The following is a 27,669-nucleotide window of genomic DNA, read 5'->3' as shown; positions in this document are numbered from 1 at the left end:
TAACCAGGGAACTTAAGTATGTTTGCACTCACTTTATACCCAAAAGTGCTAAGTATTGGCCTATATCCATACAAAATGGACTGAATGTAATTTATTTATATGTTCCTTTTTCAGACTGCCTTTAATTTTATAGTCTCATTCTTCCTTCCTTGTCTGTATTGTCAAACCGCTATGGCATCTGTGGGAGTGGACAGGAGCCCATGGAGGTACGATATATGGCTCCAGGCTCACTGCCGAGGTGGATCACAATTACAGTTACTTCCAGTTGAAGGTTCGGGTTTCCCGCCTCCACAGGTAATAACCAGAAGAATGAGCTCCCTGCCATGTGGCACATCCAAGATACACATAGACCCTTGAACTGACAGCAGAGCCAGTAATACACATTCACTCTACTCTAGAGTAATACGGTAGCTTCTGCATTTTAAGTCTCAGTCTGCAGGCTAAGTATAACTTTTTTTGATAAACCAAGTGCTTTGAAACTAAGTTTTGTTTACTCCTGTGGGATTTTTATGTTTACATGTCATATTATGTTAAAGGAAAAATTGTTGTATTTCAAAAGGTTCTTGTTCCTTTTGTGTTAAACAAAAGTGTTTGTCAACAGAGACAGTCACAATTTTTTTTTTTTTTTATGAACTAGAAGCCAGTGAAATGTCTGCCATAAAACAAATATCCCAAAGAGCACATGAATCCAGCAGTAAAACTGTTTCTAATCAGGCAGCAGAGTACATGGCACAAGCCAAAACTCTACTCCAGCAACTATTTGCAACCTCTGCAACACTCAGGAGACTGTTGCTATATTACAGCCTCTCTTTCCTGGCAATGTGATCCACAGAATGCAAATCAGAAAATTAAAAGTTAGACAAAATTACGTTACAGCCCTTTTATAAAAATTCTGATTGCTTTGGTCAAGGGTCTGTAGAGGAATTTGTCCAATGCCTGTGACCTATCAGGCCTTGATGGAGGATTCTTTTTGGTAATCAGCTTGAAAGGCAGAGAAATTAGTTTTGAATATTGAAGTACGACAATGAACATAACTGATAAAATGAAGCTACAAACCAACTGACAGATTAGATCTCTGTGTCAGCAAAATTATCAGGATTGTTCAGCAAAATAATAACTGCTAGTTACCTAACTGCCAGTTACCATTCATGGAAATTGTTTTTGGTTCAATTTGTCCGTTGGAACTAGAGAGCTCCTTTAAGTGTCTCAATAACCTGAAAAACCAGGTAGTGTTCCTCTCTTATTCAGAACAATGCCATATTCTCAATGGGTACATAGTTTTCTAAGTCACTGCGTGAGATACAAATATCTTACAAATATTATATTCTATAGGAAAATTCAGTAGGAAATGGGTAGCTGCGTGCTTAAGGATCTGCTCAGCTGTAATTTATCGAGTTTGGTAATTTTGCTTTAGGTAGCATACTGAAAATTAGTATAGTATTCATTGGTATAGTATTCATATTTTTATCACAGATTAACAATGCTGTTAATCAATGCCATTAATTGAATTAATATTAATTTGTACAGCAGCTCTTTCCATCTGTTGAATTTAAGGAGAATTAAAGCGTATCGCCTGGGTCAGTCTGTGTAGCACAGAAGATAGTGTCTTGAATTTCAAACATAACAACTCTGATGGGAATAGTTGTATTTCTCTTTGCTATGTGCAGCATTCTCTCAGCATGTTGAAAGTATTATTAATTAAATGTTTCTAGAGGATTCTGTTTAAGAACTAACAGTATCAGCAGCATGACTTTAACCTCCTCCCAAGCTTTCGTAGGTCTGACCTTCACGAGTTTGTTCCCCTTTTTTTCTCATATCATGCAACAGATTTTATTATGCATTCATTGTACTCCTGAAATTTAATAAATATTGTACCACCAGCATTGAAATAGGGCTTATGAGCAAGCAAAACTAATTTTAAAGATGTCTTTTAAAAAATTTAGATGTTTCTCTTCAGGAATACATAATGTATAATAGAGGCAGATAAAATAGCAAAATAAATACATTGGGATAATTAACAAAGTAAAAATAAATTACATTATGTTCAGAATCATATGTCAGTAAAAGGTTTTGCCAATGCATTTTCTCACTTAAATTTAGCTTTGTCATCTCAGCTCATTTATTAAATTTTGTTTTTTCTGGCATCTGTTAGTTAAGAACATACACCTAAACAATAGCAGATTCAGGAAAACCTCTTGCTCATATGCCACTGACTGCAAAAATATAGCTATATTTGGAGTTTTTTCAGGGTGGGTTTTTTCACTCCCAAGACACTAAAAGAAACTGTCATAGACGCCATTTTCAACAATGAGTGAATTTCCTGAGGGGGAGAAATGGACTGTTAAAATATCCCCATTCTTTAAGTTGCATAGAAGATCATCAAAGGGTTTGACTTTTGCTTTATTGCTTGGGAAGGAGATTTGGTAATATATTTCTACTGTTCAATTTATATTGTAATCATTCTATTCATCTGCTTTTGACACAAATGATGTAAGTTGTATCCTGCCTGTATCCCTGTACTCCCTTTTGCTACGAGTATTTTTTGAATTCCCAAAGTCCTTTTAAGAACAGCTTATGTAAAGATGTTATCTCAGTGACCTTAGTGCCAACCGAATTCTTATTTTCACTATGATCTACCCTATACTGTCGTATGTCTTCCCATATAGTGATACCATGCAAAAAGTCTTTCAGTTTTTTGTTTTCCACAGAGCAGATAAGTGCTCCAATTTTTATCATAAAAAATGATCATAACAAGATACTGCACCCTTCTGCAGGAAGGGTGTTGCCACTCTTTGTTCCAATTAAAAGAGACTTTTTACTCTTTTGTTGCATGTGAAAGCTGCCCCAAATATATAAAATCAAAATTTCTATATAAAATACAGAATATTCTTTATTTTTAGGTGCTTTGTTACCCCTAATGTAGGAGCATAAATAACATACTTTTAAGTGTAAAATACAGTTGAAACAGTCTTAAAAGACATAAAGCAAATATGTCTAAAAACAAAAGGCATAAGAAATATAATCTGAATCTTAAATTGGCTCTCTTAAAAAATACATTTGTATATGTGATTCTCCTGCTTCTACCCACCAGTTTCAGGGAACCTGAAGTGACAGATAATGCAAGCTCCTTAAGTGATTACCATTATTGAGTGTAAAGTACTTCTGTAATTTTACACTCTCACATGCAAATAAAGTGAAAATTGGAAAGCAAACAGAACACTTGAAAGATGAAAAAACTTTGTGTGAATTAGAATTATTGTGTACTAGCACATGAGCTACAGGTAACAACCCAATAGATACCTTCATACCCTCCATGGTAATTAATCAACCTCAGTAACCCATGGCAATATTTTCAGGGATGACTACATAAAGAATAATGTTATTCTTCACATATAAGTTTCATTTGTTTTACTATCAGACAAAGCTACATACTGTAGTGCCTTGTAGTGCACTTTTAACAGCTATTTTGACAAAAATCACTTTTTTTTTACTCCTGTTAAGGGTTATCGGGTTGGCCCAACAGAGAGAAGCGGATGGGTGCAATACTACCCGCTGCTGTACCAACAGAACGGCTTTGTGGTGTTTCGGATGGGAAGAATCACTTGCCTCAACCTGATGGCTTATTAATTAGGTAGGTATTGGGCTGTGTGAACAGTATTCTATGTTGGATTATAGTTGGATTGTATACATAGTTTCCCAGTGAATATTTACTGATATTGCAGAAAAAACCCCACCCAAAACAGTTAAAAGCAAGGTTGTCTCCATGCTGTTGAGATGCTTTTCTTGATCAGGAACATCAGAAGCTTCTTATCTCTGTTTTCTTTTTTAAAGATAGAAGCTGAATGATGAAACCAGTGTGGTAACTCAGCTAAAAGACAGACCAATGCCAGAGGTACCACTGTGATTTTTTCCGACAGATTTTTGCTCTGTCCCTGAAACAGAGTACTCACAATAGAATGGTAAGTGTAAAATTACTCATAATAACACAGAGCTCTTCGAAGAGAAACTCGATGGCTCACTGCAGGGAAGGTTGCATACTCTAGTACAGACATGGTGTCAATACATATTTATATTCTTGCACTTATATTTTCCAGTTGTAATGTATGTAGCTCTACCTTATTACTGCATCTGTGCTACCACTTGCAGAGGTTCTGTGATTGAAACTTGACTACAACAGGGTCTGTGCTGGTTTTTTCTGTGTGGGTGTATCACTAACTCAATCAATTGATGTGACCCTATTCAGAAAACAGGTGAAAAAAATCTTTACAGTAGGAAGGTACTGATGTCTCGAACAATGAGTTTTATGAAAAGTTCACATAACCGGGTTTTCAGGGTGAAAAAGCAAAATTCTTTGGTGCGGCTTGATCGTTCAGTTCTCACTCATGAATATATTTGCTTTGAAGTAAATGGGGATTCATAGGAGTTAGAAATACTTCCATGAATAAAGGTCCTGTGACTTTACTACAGAAATGATAGGAATAGGGGATTGTAATATTGGATTAGAGATTTTATTTAGTTATCAGTGAAGCTGAAATTTACTGAAGAAGGTAAAGGTGATTTATGACTTGTGTTCCTGGAACACAGCCTGTATGTGCCCTCTCTGTACATTTATCTTCTTAAATTCTCAGTCTATCTCTGTTTACATCAACTGAGTATCAATGAGACTATGCTGATTTACTTAAACTGAGGATATGACCCTTTTTCCCCTCTCTTTTGAGCTGCTATGTTCCTGTACTTGCTAAAACACTCCTTTCTCTTTGTACCCTCTTCTTTTGCTCCCCGCCCAGCAGAGCGTCATGTGAACCAGAATGTCTACAGATCTACCAGTGGGTTTGCACCAAGGAAGAAACTTTAATATTTTGCTCCTGAAGGCACTATAAATAGTGCGATAGTATTTTGACCTATGCAATACTGTAAGGAGTAATTATTCGTATTTTTCCCTCACGTGTTGCCTAAAGAGTTGTTATTTTACACAGTTTATGAACACAAGTAAAGCCAAAACCTCAGCAAGTAAATGGTTTCTGCTTATTTGTATGTGAATCATCATTCAGGCTTAATGTATTCTGGTATGGAAGTCTTAATTTGATACTTCAGCAAAGAGAAAGTTTGTTATTAAGTAGACTGAAAATAATGGCATGACGAATTTCAAGTTCCTTGGGAATGTTATTTTGTGTAACTTTTGGGGAATGGTTATTTTCAGAAGTTAATGGAAGTTGCACTTATCCAGAAGTAGAATTCAGCCCTCAAATTTAATAATTTGTCCAAACTTTAGAAATTGTGGTGCTGTAGTTGAGGAAAAACAAATGCTTCTTCCAGTGTGATCCCTATGTCTAAACTTCTGAAATATGTCTGTCTTGTTTATCTTTTCTGTAAATAAACTTTATGCTACTTTAGACATTTTTAGAAGTTGGTTATAGAAAGTGGTTATAGAAAATCTTGCACCATAAAATCAGTTAAAAAGGGAAGGAGTCTTTTAGCACAGCTTAGATTAAAAACAGTCTATATTTTCAAGTAGTTATCATGATGATACTGAAACACTGAATTTCTATTTGGCACACTCCCCTATTTAATACAATTTTCCTATCTCAGAGTAATAGTTAGTCCTTTTTCCTCAGTGTAGCTTTTCTTGCTTTCGTATCAGCCAGGATGTGAAATATATTTTCTTTTACTGTTTAGTAAATATTTAGGTTGTTTTAGATCACAAACAGATAATGAATAAGGAATTGATGGCTCCACCTGTTGGTGAAAATATAAACTTTAAAATGAACCTAGAAATCAACATAACAGTAACTGGAGGGTGGCATAAAATATCCAACAATTTTTACTGTATTTTTTTTTTATCTTCAGATTACAAATTTATTTTAAATTTTCAAATTAGACATGCTACAAGAGTGCTGCAATGTCTTAGTAAATATTCCTTCTTATGTTAGCGTGAGAACATGTATTCCAAGGTTATTCTCCGTTCTTACGCAGCAAGTAAAAAAAATCAAGTGTAGAACAAATTAAAAATTACATTAAAGTCAGTGGCTTTCATCCATCACTACTTTGAAATATTTTAAAGCTAAGTGTATAGAGACTATGCTAACAATATCATGACCAACAGTCTTGTACTCACTAGGGCCATCATTCTTCTATTGAGTTCAGTGGTAATAGGCTCAAGCCGAGAGGGTGAACTTATGTCAACATCAAAGAAATTTAACTTTGTCCTATCTTACACATTAGATCTCAATGCATAAAGCACCCTCAGACCTTGTATTTGAGTTCTAACTTGTATAATCATTCAGACAAACTTTCTAGCTCTGGGCATCAACCTTGAGGAGGATGTTAGGGAAAGCAGTCTCAGGGAAGCCTGAGCAATTCTACCTGCAGTATGACCAGTGACCTGGACATGAAGTCTGAGAGCAATGCCTGGTTCTTACTCTATTTCACTTCAGAATCAAATGCATCAGAAAAAAGCACATACAGCTTAAGATAACCTGTTGGTCTTTGTACTGGAATGGAGCTGGCGAGAAATGTTCATGCATGCAGGCAGAAAACTTGGTGAGGTGCTATTCTGTTGATGAGTAAGTAAAGGAATTAGACTTTGCCTTATAAGACAACACAGACTAATTTGGACCCAACAACAGAAGGTCAGAAAACTTGTTGCGTTAAGGCTGTTGGCTTGAGTTAGATCAAAGGAGCAATTCCAATATGCCTGGAAAGCACTGGCTGAAGTGCAGGCAGAGGGAAAGAGATGCACCTCCTCTTGGTGTGTAAACAGGTTGCTGAAGTTCTGAAATACGAGTCAATGTCTTACAATAACCAAAACTGCATTGATATGATTTTTATTATAAAGCTGTAAGCCTGCAAAATTCTTCCCAAAATGATTGAAACTGGGTTTAAAAATTAAGACTAAATGGAAAGCCACACTTATACTTGTCCAGTTTATTATTCTTGCCTTTTAAATGCAAAAGGGCATAGCAAAATATCATTGTGTAGTATCTATGATGTGAAACTGCTTGAAGAATGTGATTTCTATGGCTTCGAACACCTCGTTTGACTGAAAAGATCTAAAAAAGACTAAATCTGTCTCCTACCTCTTTGTTTGAATTTCTCAGGCAGCTGAGAATTCTCCTTCTGAGGCTTAATTTCACAGAGATGTAGATCAAGTCTGTTGTTCCTACACCACCTGGTTCTGGTCTCCTGACTCAGCAGCCAAAGTGCAAAAGCCATAAAACTACCGCTATCTTGTGATCCTTGCCTAGCAGAATGGCTTTTGAAATTAGAGCCGACTTGAGGCTGTTTCACTTACATTGCAGGGGTTATTCCTCCTCTCCCTACAATGTACACATCTGTGCACTCTTGTTCTCCTTCAGTGCATTCAAAAGAGTTGGGATTTTCTAAAGGTCTTGGTCCATGTTTCTAGAAATCTGGAAGACTAACGGGTTGTTTCCTCTGCTACACAGCCGCAACAGGATGTTCAGCTCTATAAATTTAACCTGAATGTCTGTATTGCCCAGAACCGCATCTAGTTTAAAAATTCTCTGAACCAATCAAAAATGCACTGGAAGATCCTAAAGATGAAGTAATTTTAAAGTAACTTTTGTAAATCGTGGTTGACCAGAACATTTTCCCAATGGTTCAGTAACTGTGAACCACAAATGAGAAGGAAACTTGCTATCCTTGGAATTGAAAACAAGGGTTTGTATTTTCTACCTGAGCTGTTGCCTACAGTAGGTAAGGCTGATGAAGTTGTTTTGCAAAATAACTTCATGATTAGGTGCAGAACTGCTGCCACAAAATGAGTCTTTACTGCTACTGAGTTTTCTGACATTGCCATGTGCTAAGGAGTTTCCATATGCCTAACACCCAAACTGAGGAGTCTGGCTGCAGTCTTCACAGCTTGGGCCTCCCAGGAGTAACACAGCAGGGGGCTGCCTCCAGGCAGCAGTGAGATCTTTTCATTGCTTTTGCAATTCACTTACCCTGAACTCAGCTCAGATAGGTTACCAGGTTTATAACACACTTTTACACATTTTTCCAGCTGGTTTTACTGAGGCATAGATAGGTCAAATAACTCGATGCAAGGTCATATGGAAAAGTTTACTGATGATTCAGGAGGGTTTAGAAATACTCCATGTAATAAGATAGTCCATCAAATGTTTTTTCTTTCTTAGTAAATACTGATTTAAGCAAAAAAATATTGGAGTGCTGGTCTACAATTTGTTGTCAGTGACTTGTTCTGCTAATCCTTAACATTCACAATTCTGAAGTGCACACTACTGATCTTGCTCTAAGTTGTTGAACATATCTTGATAATGCTGCAAGAAAGTATATTACAATTTGTAGTCTTCAAATGGCCTATGTAATAGAGTGAGAGAGGATGCAAAAGAGACACAGGTATGCTGTCCTTATTAGTATTTTGTTACAATGATGAGGAAGACTTCAATGATAACAGAGGACAAAGAGACCTAGAAACACCCTTACAAGAGGGAACTGAGTACATGTGTTCAAGATTTGCCCCCTTAATATCTTTTCATAATCCAAAGAGATGAAAATAATTGCAGAGGCTGAGATTTAACTGATGAGCTAAAAACAAATGAAAGAAATGAAGCTCTTTTAACTGATGTTGTTTGGGTTTGATTTAGATGTATGTTTCAGATTTATTGGTAGATTAAGCTGTGCTTCCTAGACCAAATATGTTTCTAAACTCTTTTCTGTCCTAAGAGACTATTTTACTCAGTCGCTTTCATGTATTTGACCTAGCCTGAAATTTTAAGAATGCTAACCTTTGGGAACAAAAGAGGTATGTAATCAGAAAACAAGCAGCTAACTGCAAAATTACATCCTTATTTACTCAGGGAATTATCTTCTTTTTTTGCCTGCTAAAGCAGATTAAAAAACCCACCTGCCAAGTAGCTCTGCTAACTCAATCAATCTCATTGATGTCCCCCATTTTTTACTGATAAGAAAATTAACCTGGAGGCTACTTCAGATGAATATAATTTTCATGTTATAATAATTAAAATCTTCCATTCAGTCTACTCACAAACAGCAATGATTTAAATGGAACTACTGATAAGTAAGATCTTTTGAGTAAGCATTAACAAGTACAGGCAATAAGAAATTAGTCCTTTTCTGCTAATAGTTTTTTGCCACAACTTAAGACTTTTCCAAGGATGCACACATTTCCTTTTATTCTCCTACATTTCTCTGCATATGTGCCACACATTTTTCAGTGTGAAAGTTCTAGGTAGCCTTAAGGACTTCAATGTCACAGATAAACGTGGCTTACACCTCTTTGTGTAAGAACAGCCCACCATGACATCCTCTTGCTAGTTTTTCTAATGATTCATCAGATTTGAAGAGCATTTCTGCACCTAGCTAGCAAGTAACATTTTTACAGTAAAGCTGAACTGAAGGGAAAGGGATGATTCCTTTAACTCCTCTGTGTTGGGTTTTTTGTTTTTTTGTGGTTAGTTTTTTGTTTGGGTTTTTTTGTTTGTTTGTTTTTAATCCAGCTATTGGTGTCTTTTTCTTATGGTAAAGACAACAATGTGAACTTTTATTTCCTCATATGCCAGGTAAATGAAAGTTCTTTGCTATTTGAATACTTCCTCTTGGCAAATCAAGTCTATGTAGTCTGTGATGTTTTCCTCCCAGTCAGGTCACCTCAATCAAGCTTTATCTCAGTCTCAGTCCTATCAGAGCTGGCAAAATTGAGATCCTTTTCGGATAAGAAAAGGTACTGAGTTGCTGGACTTGTGTAAAAGACTTGGGTTTCCTGCTGCCAAAGAGAGGAGGCTGGGGGAAAGTGACTGCCACTGCTGGAAGGGTCTGTTCCTTCCTCTTGGCAGTAGAGACTTCTGCACACGCTTTCATCCACTCTCTTCAGGCCACCAGTGACCAGGCTAGTTTTCCAAAGCAAACAGAGGGATCAGAGCTATTTTACTGTCCCTCATAGTAACTCCCTATATATCTATGTCTAGATTCAGACTTGGTTAATTTAAAGATATCATTTAGGAAACATTTAGCAGAATCTGTTGTGTACTGCCCCAACGTTCCTTTCCAAAGCTTGCCTAATTAGAAGTGTGCTAAACATCTCCTCTTTGTGGTACCATCAGAAAAATCTTTCCTTGGGGGAACATAAGTGTTATGAATATAATATCTAATACTACATTGGTCTAACAATCCAAAATGAATATTCAAAATTAGCAAGCACTGACATATTGTAACTCTGTCTGCACCTCACCGCATACAATTTCCAGATCATTGCGCCTGTTCTAGTAAAGGAAAAAAAAAGCAGTAAAGATGTCAATGCTGCTAGTGTGAACAGATCCAACTTCATCAGCAGAAAGCAGTTTGTACTAAGCAAGAAATAATTCTTATTTATTTATTTTACAGAACGACTTTTCAGAGAGGAACCACACTTTTTTTTCCCCAATTTGGTTTAGTAATACATGTTTTTGCTTCAGCTGACATTGGCAAATGTGGCTGGGTGTATTGGTGGAGTTGTGCTAATCAATCACCATTAAGATGATGTTTTTCAGCTGAGGAATAGGAAATTTTGGATAATTATGATGCTGATAATTGACAACAACAACAAAGAATGTAAAAACCACCACAAGGCTTTCAAGACAGAAAATGGAATTGATGCCTCTCTGTCACATATTACAGTTTGGAATATCTGCTGAACAGAGATTTTTACCTGAGCCTTTTTTTTTTTTTTTTTTTTGCTGAAGCTGTGTTAATTGTTACAGCTATGTTAATGCCAGAGGCAATCAAACTGACCCTTTGGTGGGTGTGGGCCGACATTGTTTTCTGTGGCTTAAAACAAAGCAGTGAAAGATATTCCCTTTTGCTAATTTTCCAGTGTGTTTCTGGGAAATCAGACCATAAAGTTTGCCTCAAGAAATTGGTTCGATGTGCTTAAGATGCTTGTTTATGTGTTCTCAATTAAGGAATCCTTAATAAGCTGTTCCATTTACACGCAGATTGCCCAGAGAGGGTATTTTTACTCTCCTTGAGAAACTTTGGCAGTAGGTAATGTATTAAATCATTGATTTACAGTTCAAGGGTAAAACTCTATTGGAATTGAAAGATCTCATATTCAGAAAATACCTATGCTTAGTTCCAATTCTTCTTTGTTTTAAAATTAGATTTTTAGTCTCATTGAGAAATGAGTCAGTGTTAGTTTTGCTACATTCTGATGCATTAGAAAAACCTGAAATTGAATGTTTATTGGAGCTTTAGTATAAAATATTTGAGATCCCTAGGAAAGAGATCTGAAGTATTCTCAGTATTTCTGCTGCACTGTTCTTGGGAGAAGATATTGAATTAGTTGCCACTGGTGTTATCTGTTTATACTTGAATCGGTTCTCCGAGTTTATGTTTCCTTCTTATACCATCAGTGTGTCAGTGGTGACCTAGCAGCAGTGTGTCTGCAGCTCAGCTTATAGCCTTTATCAGAATATTTCACGGTTCTGCCCACAATGGCATCAGTTACAAAGCAGACGTTGGTCCGGTCATGACTGGCAGTCATGACATGACTGGCAACTTACTAGAGTAAGGCATTAAAATATCCATCTGCTTTTGATTGCTTGCAGGATGTTCTTCATCTGAACTGGGGAATAGTCTCTCATTTTTAGTTTTGAATTGTCCATTTACTGCTGTAGGGGAAGCTGCCATTCCTGAGTGAAAACTGGAGTCAGCCCATGAGGAACCAAGAAACAGATGCGGGATGGACAAATTGAAGGATTAAATCCTTTCCTTCTCCTTGCAACACAGGGTGAAAATCCCCTGGAATTTAACTCAGCCCAGTCTGTATTAGATTCTGCACAGAACCACTTTCCCATTTAGTGATGTTGCTGCAGGAGCTGCAGCTCATCCAAGATGACAGTGTTATGGGCCCAAAATCAGTAACAGTAACCGAAGGTCTTTGCAAAAACACAGCTTGATAACTGGCCACTAGCAGATAAGTACCTATGATGTTAAATTCTGGGAGCAGGAGCTCCTGGGAGGGATTAGTCCCCTGTCTTGGCTACAGCAGAATTAATTTTGGAAGTCTCTCTTTACTTTCGTTACGCACGTGGCTGCTTTTGTTCAATGTAGAGGGTTAATTCCCTCTCCTCCCTTCTGTGTCATGCCAATGTGGTGTTTAGATTATCAAACCAAGTCAGCTGCTGAGAAGTTTATCGAAGCTGTGGTTTGCATTTCATTTTTTTGTGATGTCTGGAATTTGTAGAGTTAAGGCATGGGCTTTATTTTCTGAACTTCATTATATAGGGGTGACCTTTGGCAGTCTGGATCTACATACTTAATTGTCTAGCTCTTAAAAATGTCTTCGTTAAGAGAACATTTAGGAATGTTAGGTTAAAAACTGTAAGATTTCTGTGTAGAATAATCAGGAAAGGGGAAAAAACGAAACCAAACCACCAGCGTTTTTTTGTAACAAGAATTTTCTAAAATGAAGTACTACTGATGCTGTAGGACCACCGGAGGGCACTCTGGCTCTTTGGTTGCTCTTTATTCAGCTTTTACTTGTAAGGACTGTAAAAATGATAGTAAAACCTTTTAAGAGGAAAAATACTGATTTATTTCTTGTGGAAGAAATTAAAAATAGATATCTCTTTTCTTGCTTATCAATAGTCTTATCACAATATTGGCATTAACTATACACAAAGATGATATCATTGTTTTTGGAATGCATTTGTAAAATGTTAACGTGGGAAGATGCACCATGCATCTTTTCTGACAGTTAGTTTTTGGAGATTATTTGAAAGCAAAAGACTTTTCTGGTATATCTGATCATTTTCTTGACATTGTAAGTTTGATAATTCTATCAAGTAAAATACACATAAACAAGAGTATTTTTTTGTTTGTTTGTTTAAAAACATCTGCCAGTAAGCTCTCATGATTACTTTGCTCAAAACGTAGCCCACCTGGGTTGACAGCAAATGGTGTTTAGCATTTGCCTCCATATGTATTTGTCCATTGTACAATTTTTATAGAAGTAACGTATTAACTGAGAGATCAGAAATGAATACAGGAAGTGTTCATTCTTGTGCTTTTGTTCCTCTAAGTTTCGATAGGGATGATTTTTGTCTGAGCTAGTGATGTGCCAAACACTGATCACAACTACTTTCTTCTAATGGAAAGGTTACTGTAATAATGAACCTTTAATAGCCTTTCTCAATGTCTCTCAGCCAGATTCTTTCATCTCTTTTTAGATCTGGTATGGACCCTTCTGAAGAGATTCAGCTAACAGTGCATTTCTTCTGTGAGTTAAACCTTACTGGATTTCACAATAATAAATTTTGACTTTGACTTTTTCTTCCACTGTTTTGCAGTTCCAGTACTGCTCTGTCATTTAATTGAAGGCAGCTGATTGCTTGGAGCTGACTAAATGATAAAGAAATGTCCCCATTTCATGTGCCTTTGACCGCTGTAACTTAAGAAGTGATTGTAATAAGATCGCCACAATCTCGTAGCCAAAAGTCGCATAGCTGAAGTGTATGACACATTTTATTTGGCTGTTCCTCCCTTTAAGTAGAGCATTGCCTGCATGACAAACAAAGCCGGTGTCCGTAACAAATCCCCAGTTGTTGCATGCAGGCTTAGCTTCTCTTAGGGAGGCTCTGACAGGCAGAAGACTCTCAGGCAGTTTCTGATTCAGCCCCAGATCCCATCTTTTGCAGATTATAGGCTCTCTTCCTGGCCAGTCACCAAGAAATCCTTCCCTACAAGCCTGAATCCTATTACTAGCATGGGGCGGGGGGCAGAGCCCTGAGCACTTTGTTAACCCGTGCTTACCCAGAGTATGGTTTGCATATTCCACCACCTTGGTTTACTTTTTTCCCAAACTTGTGATTAGGAACATGCACATCTCGTATATATATATCACATGGATACAGCCAAATTACAGGGATTTTTCTTTAAGTTGTTTTGAAAGCACAGAGAATTGCAATTTTTGACAGTGGGAGAAAGTTAGAATAGCACTTGTTAAGGAACTGGTTAAAATATATTGTCAGTGCCTTAAGTTCACAAAACACTGAGTAGGAACTGTGGGGCTGGGGGGAAGGAGTGTTTTCATGGTCTGTGGAGGGCTGGCAGTTTGAAGTTCTTCCCGCTGCATAAATATGGCAACATTTGTAAGCTACTCCAGATCACTTACTGGAATGTAAAGTCAGCAAAATTCTGCACTTTAGAAAATGATTGTACAGTGGGACCCCTGTAGAGGAAGTATTTTGTGCCTCAATAAGACAATATGTTCAGCAATTTAGTTGTTTTAGTGGTGCTCCCTAAGGCATGAATTGTGGTACGTTTCCCTACTTTCTGTTCCTTCCTTGTAGAAAAGCCTATGTCCTGAGCTGCTTCTCTTTATCGTCATGGCTGATCCATACACAGTGTGGGGAAGGTTGTTATTTCACAGGATGAATCAGTGTTTTTACCATTTGGGAAAAATCATGCCTCCTTCTCAAATTTGGTATCCTCCCCAGTATTCCCTGGCAGCCAGGAGTCATGGTCAAGACTTGGATTCAAAACTCAGCTGCAAATTAAAGATCAGAGCCAACCTAATAGCTGGTGTCTAAACTGGCATCCAAAGCACTGAGCAAGGCACTAGGATCCAAAACCACTACCGTGCTAAGCACAGAGCTGCCTAGAATGAGCATGGGGAAAAGATAAAGACAGGATGAATGCTAAATTTCAACCATCATATGGTTCAGGCTGGGCTTCAAGGAGGTTTCTCCACCCACTTGGTGGGTGGAGAAGGTCCCCACTTGAGACCTTCACTCAGGACTGGTGTCCTTGGGGATGACATTTGGCCCATTTCTAGTTTGTGGCTGAAGCACTTGGCCAGGATCTGTGGAGACTGGTTCAGTTCCTTTGTCTGCCTGTGAGGATTCAAACTTCTCACCCACATGCCTCAGTTCTTTTCCTTGTCCCGGTCCTGTTCCTGTCTTTTATCCAACGACTGTTTCGTGCAAAATACAGAAGACCATCTGGCAACAAATACAGTCTCTTCTTGAGCTCTGCTAATTGTGCCAGATGCCTTCTATGGATTCTCCAAACCACAGTAGTTTTAGTTCTTAAAATTCTGATGATATGTAAAGATAGCAGAAAGTAATATAATGTGGTAAATTGCTTTTTGGAGTGATTTCATGGAATACAGAATACTTAAAGATATAAAATGTAATAAAAACATGTGTCAGACAAACGAGAACACAGGAAATCTGAGGTAATTTCCCTTTGGGATACTGAAAATATTATGGGCTATGCGGCTGCAGCATTCCCCAGGAGGCTACAGTGGCATTTGTGGAAGCACTTCTTGGCGTTCTCTTAATTCACACCGCATTGTCTGTTTTGGTGTTGGACACCTTTGTTTTTTCTCCAACACTAGGTGAAATAAACCTGTGAAGTATTCTTGGAGGAGTGATGTCCTCTATAATACTTGAAAGGTTGGCTGTGAGAGAAGTTCCAACTGATAGGCCTTTGACTCACACTTGAGAACTCAGATATTCTGGTAACTAGGTCACTTTGGCATCAATCTTCTGAAACTGTGACAGTTTTTGTGGCTTCTCTGTTCAGTCTCACACTCAACAACTTATATCCTGTATATACATGCCAAACATCTGTGCCTATTACTTTTCTTTGTGTTATTTTGAAAATCTCCCAGTTCTTGACATTAGTGTGGCAGCAGGGAATCTGGTTAGATCAGTTAGTATCTAGCTATTGCATAAGGACTCTTCACAAAAAATTACCCCAACCACTGCTAGCTCAGGTTCATAAATATTGAAAGTATAGTATTCAAACTATTAAGTGTAATCAAGCTTGTGGTTATAGCTAAGCTACTGAAATAAGCACCAAATACTGGCTGCTGCTTTGAGGCTACTGAAGACTGTTGCTTTTCACTTCTTTAGTTGCTGACATAGAAGATACAGGATAACCTGGCATGAAAGTCACAAAGCAGCTGAACTAAATCTGTATATTTAGAGGATTATACAAGATCAAAATGTTTGTGAGACGTTCAAAGACATCTTTTCCGTGCTTCCTGAAGCTCTGTCATTTCTTTCATCACAGGAAGAAAGGAATACAATCTTAGTCATCTGTAGTCGGAACACAATTATACTGACAATCCTGGGAGACAAATATGTCTCAGGACCTCTTGTAAAAGAGGTTGAAGCCACGTATTATTCTTAGCAAGAGAAGCAGTGTCAAGGACCATCAGTGAAATGTGTAGATACCTTTGTAAGACTTCCAAATTTCAGCAAAATTTTTATACCCTGAATAATGGTAGATTCAGGCTTTGCCAGAATACAACTGGGCAAATCTGTTACTTCCCATATGGAAAGCAACTGTTCAAGTAAGTTATATAATTATACATTATAACATTGCTTCTGTCCAAAACCTAGGGCTGTTGCAGACATAAGCCAAATTTTTTTTTCTCTTGCTGTAACTAGATTTTTTTTTTTGCTATTCAATTAAAGCCATAAGGGAGTAAACAATTCCATTCTTTTCTCTTTCCACCCTCACCATTCCCATATCTGATGATTTACCATTCACTATTCTGGAACATGAGTTGGCAGTTTTGGCCTTGCTGCTGTAGGTTTCCTGGACTTGAGACCAATGAAACAATAAGCATTTTTCTGTTGTAGTAAGCCCTGATTTCCCCAGCCTTCACTTCCAAATGTGGATTCTGAAGTTGATACCATATCTTAAAGGAGTCAACAGAAATAAATAAAAAAAAAGGCAACTTGAAAAACAAAAAAATCTTCCCTTCATTTTGAACAAAGAGCACTAACAGTATTTAGCACTTAGTGCGTGTCTTTTGAGCCCTTTACAAAAGCTTGCTTTATACAACAGAGGTACACATTAAAAACTGATACCTCCAAAAGTGGGGAAAAAAAAATGCCTGTGTTTAGAAGAATAGTAGCCTAATTAACATGGAGGTATACTAGATGTGGTAACCAGAGAAGGTAGTTAGCCATGCAGGACCTGTTCATTCTCTTGCCAAGATATCTGCACTGCTTTTTAGATGGTGATGGCTGAGGCACCAAAGGACACCTGGATTTTATGTCAACAGATGACTTGCACTTTACCACAGTAGTTTTATGTAAACTTTGATCTGCCATAATTTAATCGGTTTAAACCTAGCCCAGCAAAAAGCTGTGCATGCTTAACCTGGATCATAGATAAATGTGTGATTAATCCAGTTAATCATGCTGCAGCCCAAAGACTTGAGCTGGCATGAGGGACGGAGTAGTGCAGGAGGGGACAAGGTGGCCTTTTCCTGTGGCAGGTCCAATTTATGATGCTTAAAATGCTCATGGAAGTATGAATGAGCTTATTTAATTCCAGGTTTAAGTTTCCTGAACCTCAGAGAAAGGTCGTAGACAATTTTACCCGCTACCAAAAAGCTGTCTTTGGCATAGAAACAGCCCTGGCTTAGCAGCATTTTAAAGGAGATAAAGCATTGTTGTGCCATATTGCTGCTGTTTGGAAACTCTGAATTATGGAACTGCACAGAGGCAGAAAACCCACAGATCAATACATACATCAGCATAGGATAATTTTATCTATATTCAATGGAAAAAAATAAATTGTCCTACTTATATAGGTTTAAGCAATGCATTTTCTAACACAGATAATCAAGTGTACTATTCTTTACAGTTGCATATGATTCTTGTATTAATCTTGCAAAGGAAGGTATCATGAAGTTGGATACAGAAAGCATGTTTCTCCTTTGCCTTTGATGAAGGGCACAGTTTACAGCATCCCTGTATAACTCTCCACTAGGGCTGAAATGCCCACAGGATTCTTGCCTGTGTTGGCTCCTGGATATATGTTGGTAAAATACATAACATTTCAAGGACCCACAAATAGTCAGTGCCTTGGAGGACCTGGTGCGTGAAAGCAACATGTAGCTTTCACACCGTGTGGAAGATGGAAGAACAATACCTTTCTACTTTGTACTTAAATACTCCTTTGCTACCATGGAATATAGGAAAATTATCTTTCGGAGTTGTCCAATTTCACAAGTATCTTGATACTCTGTAGAGTTTTAGACTTACTGTGTTTCTGTGCAATGTATTTCCATAATAAATAAAAGACATTGGGTACAGAGTTGAGAGCCAACAAGCTGAGCAAAGTAGTTTAAGACATAGTTTTACTGTGCTAGTAGAAGGTACCAATTTTGCTGCAGGAAACTTGGAAATTCATAGAATCAGAGGATCTTTGGGTTGGAAGGGACCTGTTAGGTCATCTAGAAATTGACTGTTTATCACTGATAACATCACTGATCCCAGCCATGGCATATAATACATTTGGAACACGCTAACAGGAAAAAAAAGACATTTAATTACTGAAAAGGAGTGAAGTAAATATGACTGCTATTTATATGTGAATGAGTGAGGTTGTGCTGCTGCAAGTGAGAAGCGGGTAAATGTTGGGCAACGGCATAGATGTGTGAGCTACTTGGGGAGCTATATGAAGGAAGTGTGAGGAGTTAGACATAGCAATTGTTTTCAGCTGGAGGTAGATGTAGTTATTTTCTCTTGACAGAGACCTCACTGGACACATTTGCGCTGAACAGCTGTGGACAGCTGGAATTCCAAAGCCTCTGCTTAGAGATTTGGTGCCTGGGTTTGTCCCAGTGCTCATGTCAGGACATTTACCAAAGAGCACAGTCTGTTCATGATGTAAACGTGTTGGTTCCCTCTGTGGAGCAGGGGGTGGTTCCCTCTCCTCTGGCTTTTCCTGAGCTTTGACCAGCTCGGTCTCAACTACAAGGCCTGTGAGAGCTTCCCGGTTCTGGCTGAAGGTACTCAGTCAGGTCAAGTTCTAGCCCCAGATTAGGATGAGATAGGGAAATGCATCACCCTCCCTCCACCTCCTCCCTAGCTTTCCAGGATAGGAGGGAGGTGCACTGGGCCCTGGGCTCCGCTCTGGGTGGCGGGGGCAGGCACAGGGAGCCAGGGACAGGGGGAATGCTGCAGAACACCTTGCACTGCAACGTGAAGGTAGACAGGCATGCCAGCTCTGCGCCTCTCTGGGGCTGCCCCGGTGCAACCAAGTTCACAGCTGTAGAAAACACCGACTATCTAGTATTGTTTGTCCTTCCTGATCCTTCACCTGGTTAAAATCCAGATGGGTAAGCCTGAGGAGGAATTAATGAAGGGTTTACGGCTGGTTTATTTACGTGCAGAAATAGAGAAATAAATGTGTTTAAGATTTTTATGAAAAGTCTTGTCTTCTCGAATAAGCTTTTGGTTTCAACAATATTATTGAGTTTTTGTGAGGCATAGTTTCCCTCAATTTAAACCACTGTTTTTCATGGGAAATTTAATTAAAAAACATGTATGTCTTACTAAATGGAAGCCTGTACTACAAAAACAGTGGAGGTTTTCTGAAGCTAGTGCTTGTCTAGTTCTGGCGTTAGTGAATGAATTGATTTTAAAAGAGTTCTCATCTTATGAGAGCAAAATAGAAGCAGGACCTAAAAGCTTAAAATTTGTTTTAGAACCCTATTATTATTTTCTAAGTTGAATCTAAATTTAACCAACAATGTTCTCTTTCTAGTTATATGGTTAAGCTGCCAGGGCTTTAAAACCATCTAGTTGGATGCATTTATGCTGTACATCCCTTTGTAGTAGCTCAACAGGACCACTGATGGTCTTCATAGGAGAGCTGCAGAGGCTGTCACATGCCTTCAGAGAAGGTGCTGGTGAGGGGACAGGGATGCTCAGCTTTGGGCAGGAGAGGGGAGACACTCTCAACTGCTGTTACCGAAGTTAATGAAACTACAGCATCATCACTCTCTCTCTGTCCCAGGTAAGTCTGCCTGCGGTGTATCATGTTCAAACTTGGGGAGCCCCTCTTTTGAAGTGAGGTGGTTTAAGAAAACCCAGGTTTTCTGAGCAGCTGCCATCAGCTACAACATAGGTACCAAAACAAGTGTGTCCAGGGAAATATTCTAACCCAACTTAGTCTGCTTCATGTCCTCTTTAGCATGTATATTTCCCAAAAATTGAGCTTCTACAGTGTTACCAGTGTAGTTATATTTTACTTTATCATGGTTTGATGTCAACTGATGTAGGTGACCTTGCTTTATTTTATATTTTACTTCCTGGTTATTCGTGTGTATTTGGAATGAAGTAGACTTCTCGGCTGGAATTTGAATATCAATAGGAAGATGATGCCTTAGACTTTTAAGAATCTTCGAGAATCATTTATCTTTAAGAATCTGTAAGGTTTTTTTCTCATTTTGTGTTTGTTATGCTACTAAGAACTTATGCCTCACATCACATATTAATCACAAGTTGACTGTTTCCTGAAACTTGACATTACTCATAGAATATACCTTATTTTCCTGTGTCCCTCTAAAATTACATATGTATGTAAAACAGATCAGAGAAAGAAATTTTACCTAATAAAAATACACAAAGTTGCTGCATCGTTCCCTGAAAGTAGGGTCATGTTCGCTCTAATGCAGGGGTGTTGAACTGTGATTTCTATGTTAATGTATGCTTTCCAGAGGTGCTGGTGTCACATCCTAAAAGTACACAGTATTTCAATTAAATATTTCTGTTCAACCTGGCAAGAACATGAACTTACAGCTTAGGTCTGCAAAACCAGTGATCTTCCTCTGCTTCAGAGAAAACTTAACTAGTGGATATTTCCTGGGATGTTTCCCAACTTGACTTTAATACTGAGACATTATCATATCAATATTATGGGGGCTTTATACTTTTCTTATGGAAGAGGGTTAAAATAACTTCTGTATATTCATATTTATATTTTTTCCTCAAACAACAAAGCCATTTGTTAATTTTAGAAGTAACGGCTTTGTTTTTTTAAAGAAATTTCCATGGTATTTGAAGTAAAAAATACAAAAGTATTTGATTTCCCAGCTGCATAGCAGTTCTGAGGGTCAGTTATAAAAAATGACTTTTCCAGTAGCCACGATCATGAACAGTTTCTTTTCAAGCCTTTGAATTATTCTCTGAGCATTAATCACTTTTAATAAAAATAAAACTTCTTTTTAATTGTTGGAACTACTTTTTAAAAATTTTATTCACTTAAGCAAGTGGAAGGCTCCCATGGCTCCAACCAGTGCTGGTTCTTATTTTTCTTTAAGGTAAGCTTTGACACTTAAAAAGGGACACTGTTTAATAAATTAGGATTTTCATTAAATGGGTTAACAAAATACTAAGTTTTCATAATTTTTAAACCTGCTGTTGAAAAAGAGAGGTGCTAGTGGAAAAAGAGGCTGTCTTAGCACAGACCACCAACTAGCCACGTTAGCCTGGATGGGAACACTGACCAAACTATCCCTCTGCCATCGTGGCCTATTTAGTGGCTCTTGCTCCTGAAGGAACGCCCTGGAGTTCCCTCTCATCCCTTGACTCCTGTGAGAGGTGCCCATTCCTGAAACTCTGTTTAGTGAAACCAGATTAAATGTTCTGATATTTCTAACTCCCAGACCTCTCTGTGACTCTCATCGCAGTGAAGCTTAAGAACTCATTGAACTGGTGGGTTTAACATGGACACTTTTTTTCCCATTTTTCTACAAACTGCTGGATCTTTCAACAAGTACTTTAAAAATGTCCAGATCATTATTTCCTTCCTCTCTTCTCCCCAGACTTTCCTGAAAACTTCTATTTAACAGAGGCCCCACCATTGCCCAGTACTGCATCTTCCTGACAGTCTTGTCTGTACAAGCTCCTGGTACACATTCCTTCAGATTTTGTCCAGTTTGAAATTAGATATGTTTATAGTTCTAAATCATTCTGTTGGTTACCTGAATCTGCTATGATAAATAATTTTCCTGTTGAAAACCTCAGGGTATAGTGGGATATGACTGGAATTGTATTGTCTGGAAGTTAGTACAGCTGAGCAGAAATGACAGGGTAGTACCTTATGGAAATGAAATAGTATATGGAATCTATGCAATAGTGAAACAAAAACAAGGAAAGGGGGCTTGAGAGCAAGGAAGTAGGGAGCCCTGAAGAAGGGACCTTATGGAAATAGGATTGTGGGCACTCAAAAGGAGTGGGGTATGACAATTTACCATTTCCATGTCCATCTGTACCATGAGCAATTGTGTTAAAGTAACTGTTTCTCAGTTTCCCTAACATCATGCACCCTCTACAACTATTGCTTCATACAGGTTTTGTTATTAGCAGGACAGAAATTGTATAACTATTGTACAACTTTAACATCATTAGAAATATGTGGTGCTCAACATAAATTCATCCTGAGGGACCCAGACTACAGTATGTGATGAGAGATGTGATCTGTCTGGGGAATCCAAACCATGGAAAGAAAATAGGGACACTAAAACTCTGAAAAACATACACAGCTTTTCCAAATAGTATTTTTGGTTTGATTTTTTTTTTCACCTTTGTTTTTTTTTGAGGTTTAAGTTTTTGACATTCTACTCTGTATGTGTATCTGTGTGCAGAAATACAGAAAGTCTCTTCAGCTCCTTTCTTTCTCCCCTTCCGTATTGTCCTCTTGCAGCTGTAAAGCTGAGGCTGGTTATTATGCAATTTATCCCTCCTTAAATGCTTAATAAAAAAAGAATTTCAGAGAGTCCCAAAATATTGCATTGGCTAGGTAGCATTAATAGTTTTGTAAATTATTTAAATGCTTTCTGATTTCTGTAGTTCTAGGTCTTTTTTCTTACCAAGCTTATCAAGGTCTTGAAAGTTAGTTTAGGAATCCCAAAATATTTTGATGTAAACCCTCAGTTCCAGAAGCAAGAGCTATGTGGAAACGCTAAATTTTGGTCACAAGTTTCACAGGAATGTTGGTACAGTTGCCAATAACTAAAACCTGAATACTCTGATGCTTTCAACTCTCATCAAATCCCTGGATTAACTTCTTTTTGGAACTCAGTCCAGGCCCCCTTTCTGCTGAGTGCCCCAGTTCTCAATCTGTTGCTGGTTCCCAACTCTGACCTTGACAACCCAATACTGCCTCTGCTTTTCACCAGATTTATTCAGCCATATCTATCACTTGAAGAGTATTGGAGCTCCCAGCAAATACAGGTATAGGGAACTTGAGCTTTGGGGTTTTTAATGACTGATTGGCTTGAAGTCTGGTGAAGAAGTAAGAGAGAGAGAGAGAGTGCTTCAGGTAGCACGCAAAACCAGAGTACAGAGACCTTTTAAAGTTAAATCTAAATAATTTTTTGGGTGTCAGATTGTATTTCTATGATGAAAATCATTATAGTGATTTTACTGATGGATACTTAATGTTTTTTAGGGTTTTGTGTGTTTCTTTCCAAAAGGGAAATAAAATGTTAAATTAAAACACTGAAATGCTTTACAAAACAGACAGGGACAGAACATCTACATTCTCTTGTTTTTTATTCCTCTCTCCCATTACATCATACAGTTTTCTTTCTTGGTAAAAGTTAGACTGCTGTCGTACAACTTCACCGTTATGAGCATTGAGCTCTCTTCTGTATCCCTGGACTTTTCTATGGCAGTTTATCTTCATACTATGAAATTAGCTGTCAAATACTGTTTGGAAATGCTGAGATAAATGGTCTTCCCACCCCTTATTGATTAATCCATCACTACAACATCGAATAACCAGTGTACATATAATTTAATTATTTACTTCTAATATGTTTTATGAAATATATATTAAAAGCTAGAGACAAAGCCAAGGAGGAGAATACTTGTGAAACAAAGCCAGGGAATGTAGAAGAAGAGCTTTGACTTGATTCTTACAGAATTCATATTTAAGGAAGAAGAGACTAGACTGAAAAAGAAAGTTCTGTCTGAAACAGGCAGGCTTCTCTCTTCCCAAGAGAGGTATTACATTTTTGAGGTGGTGCATGCAAATTTAATATTTTTAAAAGCTTTTGCTGTTTCAGCTAGTCCAGGTTTTCCTTTAAATACATGTTGAAGATTAATTTGTTTTTTAGGGTAAGATCTTTAATATTTTTATTCTTTGAACCAAAAATAATTTTTGGTTTCCATGAAATGGAAAGATACTATCAAGTGACTCACCTGAATGTGGGCTGCTTTTGAGAATCACTATAGGTAAAGAGGTCACATACAATTATAGCAGAGACATACGTGTATTTATTTGGTCTTAAATTAAGACACTAGCATTTCTCTTTTTAGATTTTATCCTAAAATACTCAACTGGATGAAAATTGCTCTTGACATAGCACCAGACTTTATAAATTTGCTCTTACTGAACTTTTGGATAGCATTACTTAGTTTGATTAATAGCTAAAACCACAATGTTAGATTAGTAATTAAATTGCTATTATGTATCATAAATTCACGCAATCAAAATACTTTACAGGTTATAATTCATTCTCAAAATGACCTGGTAAAAGAGATAACAGTATTTTGTAGATCAAGAAAATGACTAATTTTACAGAGTAGGAAAAGTTCCTCCAAGGGATTTTTTAGAGCAAAAGATTCTGGAATGCATCAAAGACGTGAATGTGGAACTCTAGGTACACAAGCTATCACAGACCTTCTCTGCTGTAGTGTCAACATTACCTGAGTTTTGAAATTAAGAATGAATTTTGAATTAATCTATGTAGAGCACATATTTTGCCCGGTGCCTGCTTATTAAATGAACACCTGACATATAACTGGGATAATTGGTTAATGCCGTGTCTATTATCTAGCATAATATATGCTTCCTCTCCTAGTCTGCTCTCCAAATGTTTTTCAAGAAGCCACATAGAATCTGTACATTGACACCTTGGCGACAAAAGATCCTATATCAGAAGTGCAGGAAACATATCAGAAATACAAAAGATACAGGACAGGCTTGGTGAAATTCTCATATATACGTATGGTAGGAAAAGTCAACTGATTTGCCTGCAAACCAATGATAATGCCACTTTTGCACCTTTGTCGGTCAGGGAAATGAACGGCAGAACTGTTTCTTTCATGAGATTAATGCTTATTTTATGCAGAGCAACCTATGAGAGACCTTTGCAATGACTCAAAAGTTTGCCTGTGAGCTTAGTTTGTGCTTCTGATGCAACCTAAAAAATTAGATCATGAAGATCTTGCTAGATTACATTAAAATGTCCATGTGATGGAAAATAGATATATTGGTTGCTCTTTTCTGAAAATGGCTGCATATCAGAGAAAGGTCAGATTGATATTCCAACGGATTTACAAACAAACTCAACCTTATCTTTCTGTAAGAATATGAATTGTCTTCTGGCCTCTTCAAAATGAGTGGAGCACTGGCAGAGAAAAATCTGTAGAAAGGGTATCTCCCTGTGTGCATGATGAGCCAGTCATACAGGCTTACAGCTGAGCAAAGACAGCTGTGAGGGCTAGCTATTTCAGTGACGGGCTTATTCACCAGTCCAAAGAGTTAGTTTTTAAATGCCAGTAATAGTTCATGATTACGGAGGTGAGAGAGAATGAAAACTGCCAGCAAGACACATTTTTTGATGTCCGTAGCATTTAGGAGGTAAGAGCACAGCTGGTGCTGGAGCACATATGTGTGAGAATATCATTTTCCCCCGGCAACAAAGAGTAGCTCATCCAACCTGTGCAGACATGGGAACACTGACCCCCTGTTCTACAGACCAGGGCTGTTGAATATGGGGGTCACAGGGCTTCAAAATCTGAGACTGCTATTCTCAAGGTATCTGATAAATCCTGTGGTATTGCAGTACACAATAAGTTAGTATGGTTTAGTGAATACATGCTGTAAGCAATCTGGGCATTTCTCCATTTCAAATCTATTTGGCTTAGAGCCTCTGGATGGAACATAACCTCCCTCTTCCCCTTCCTTCAAAATCAACCCAGGTCAACACTTTCTTTGTGGAGGTTAAATTGCACGATTTAATTACCTCCCTGAATTCAAGGCAGCTCTAGACACAAACCCTTGGGAATAAAACAAAAGGAAAAGCTATAAAACATGATAAAGAGAAAATATGAAACACATTATTTGTCTTAAAAACGTTCTTAATATGTAAACAATGCAGAGGCTGTTGTAAATAGTGACTGCAAGTCTGACAGTTATCCTCTGAGGCCACAGATTCCTCCCAGGCTTCCTGCTAAAACATGAACAGGTTAGAAAGGAGTTTTTTTAGTTCTTAGCATATAATGGTCTATTGCTCCAAATTTCTGTAATCAGTGGGCTGCTTTGTCAAACATATAGCTTTTTCTGACAGATCCAAGAACAAAAAAGTTTAGATACGATTTTTTTTTTCCCCAATTCCTTTTATGGCTGGTGCAAAATTGATCATTTTCCATCCAGTTTGCCAAAGCCTATCATTTCTCCACATGTGGATTAACACTTAAGAGACCCCAATCATCTTTTGGTGCAACAGAGAATATGTGGCCAAAGCATGGATGCTCTGGTGCTCAGAGCAAGTGCCACTGCTTGTGCTTGGGCACTCCGTGTTGCTGTGCTGAAGTGGGGGAGTTGATGTTTATTCTTAAGCACAACAATTTTTAAACCACAACAAGTTTTCTTTTCAGTCTACTGGAACTACTATATATTTAAAAGGCTCTTGAAACTTGTCGCTTTCAGTATGTAACATTTTCCTAAAATCTCTAGTGACACCTTAGACAGCCTTTCCTTTTGCTGTGAATTCCCAGGACTTTGCACATTATGAGAAATGGTTGTGTCTGAAGTCCTCATACATGATCTCTTCCGAGTAGCGTATATGCTGGGAGGAAAGGTAGGAAGTGGAATAAGCCTGCTGTATAGATTTCAGTTTTGTTGCAGCCTGTTTCCAGGAACTGGTGATATTCTTAAGTCTTCAGATGCATTTAAGATAGATTTTCTGCTCCGTCCTTCTTCACATGTTTCTGTCTAGCCGATTCCAGTTTTGGAAGAAAGCTCCTTGCAGTAAATGACTGTACTAAAGCGAGTGAAAAATACTGACTTAAGGATTTGTAAGTTTAGGGCTCTCTATTACAAGAAAACAGCACTTCCTGGTGCTAGCAGATTATGTAGTAGAAGCTGCCCAACGAAGATCCCCCTTCTATAAAGGGGAATGCCAAAACTTAAATCCTGAACTCCTTGTTTTCATAGAATCATAGAGTCATTTAGGTTGGAAAAGACCCTTAAGATCATTGAGTCCAACTGTCTGTCCAAGTCCACTAGACTGACAAGTCTACCACTAAACCATGTCCCTAAGTGCCACGGCTACGCGTGTCTCAGGTATCTCCGGGGATGGTGACTCAACCACTTCTCTGGGCAGCCTGTTCCAATGCTTGACAACCCACTTGCTATGAAAAAGAATATAGATGTCAAAAAAGAGGAATCAAAGATGAAAACAGATTAAAAACATCCATTTTCCAAGCCATTTAATCAATACTAGTTTTTACTGGGTATCAGTCAAATATTTTGTCCATGCTATCCATCTTTGCAAACATCTGTAAGACAGTTTGGGGGACTTACTCTCTGGGAGAGTGACCATTGCAGTGGTCTCAGGGACAACTAACCAGTCCGTGGAATCAACCAGAACTCATCATGCCCTCATAAAAGTCTTTTCTTGCTCTCTTTTGAGTTCCTGTCCTTTACTTTGCTGCCTCCCCTCACCCTCCCCAGAGGAACCTGAGGGAAGACAAGTCTACGACCATTCCGCTAAGCTTGTGTCATCTGGGCTTCCACCCCGATGAAGGAATTAATTATCCACTGGGGATATTAATGTCATTTCTACAGACTGAAAGTGCT

The sequence above is a fragment of the Phaethon aethereus genome (assembly GCF_964289735.1).
Source record: "Phaethon aethereus genome assembly, chromosome: 4".
Classification (NCBI taxonomy): Eukaryota; Metazoa; Chordata; class Aves; order Phaethontiformes; family Phaethontidae; genus Phaethon; species Phaethon aethereus.
This window is presented reverse-complemented; position numbering follows the sequence as displayed.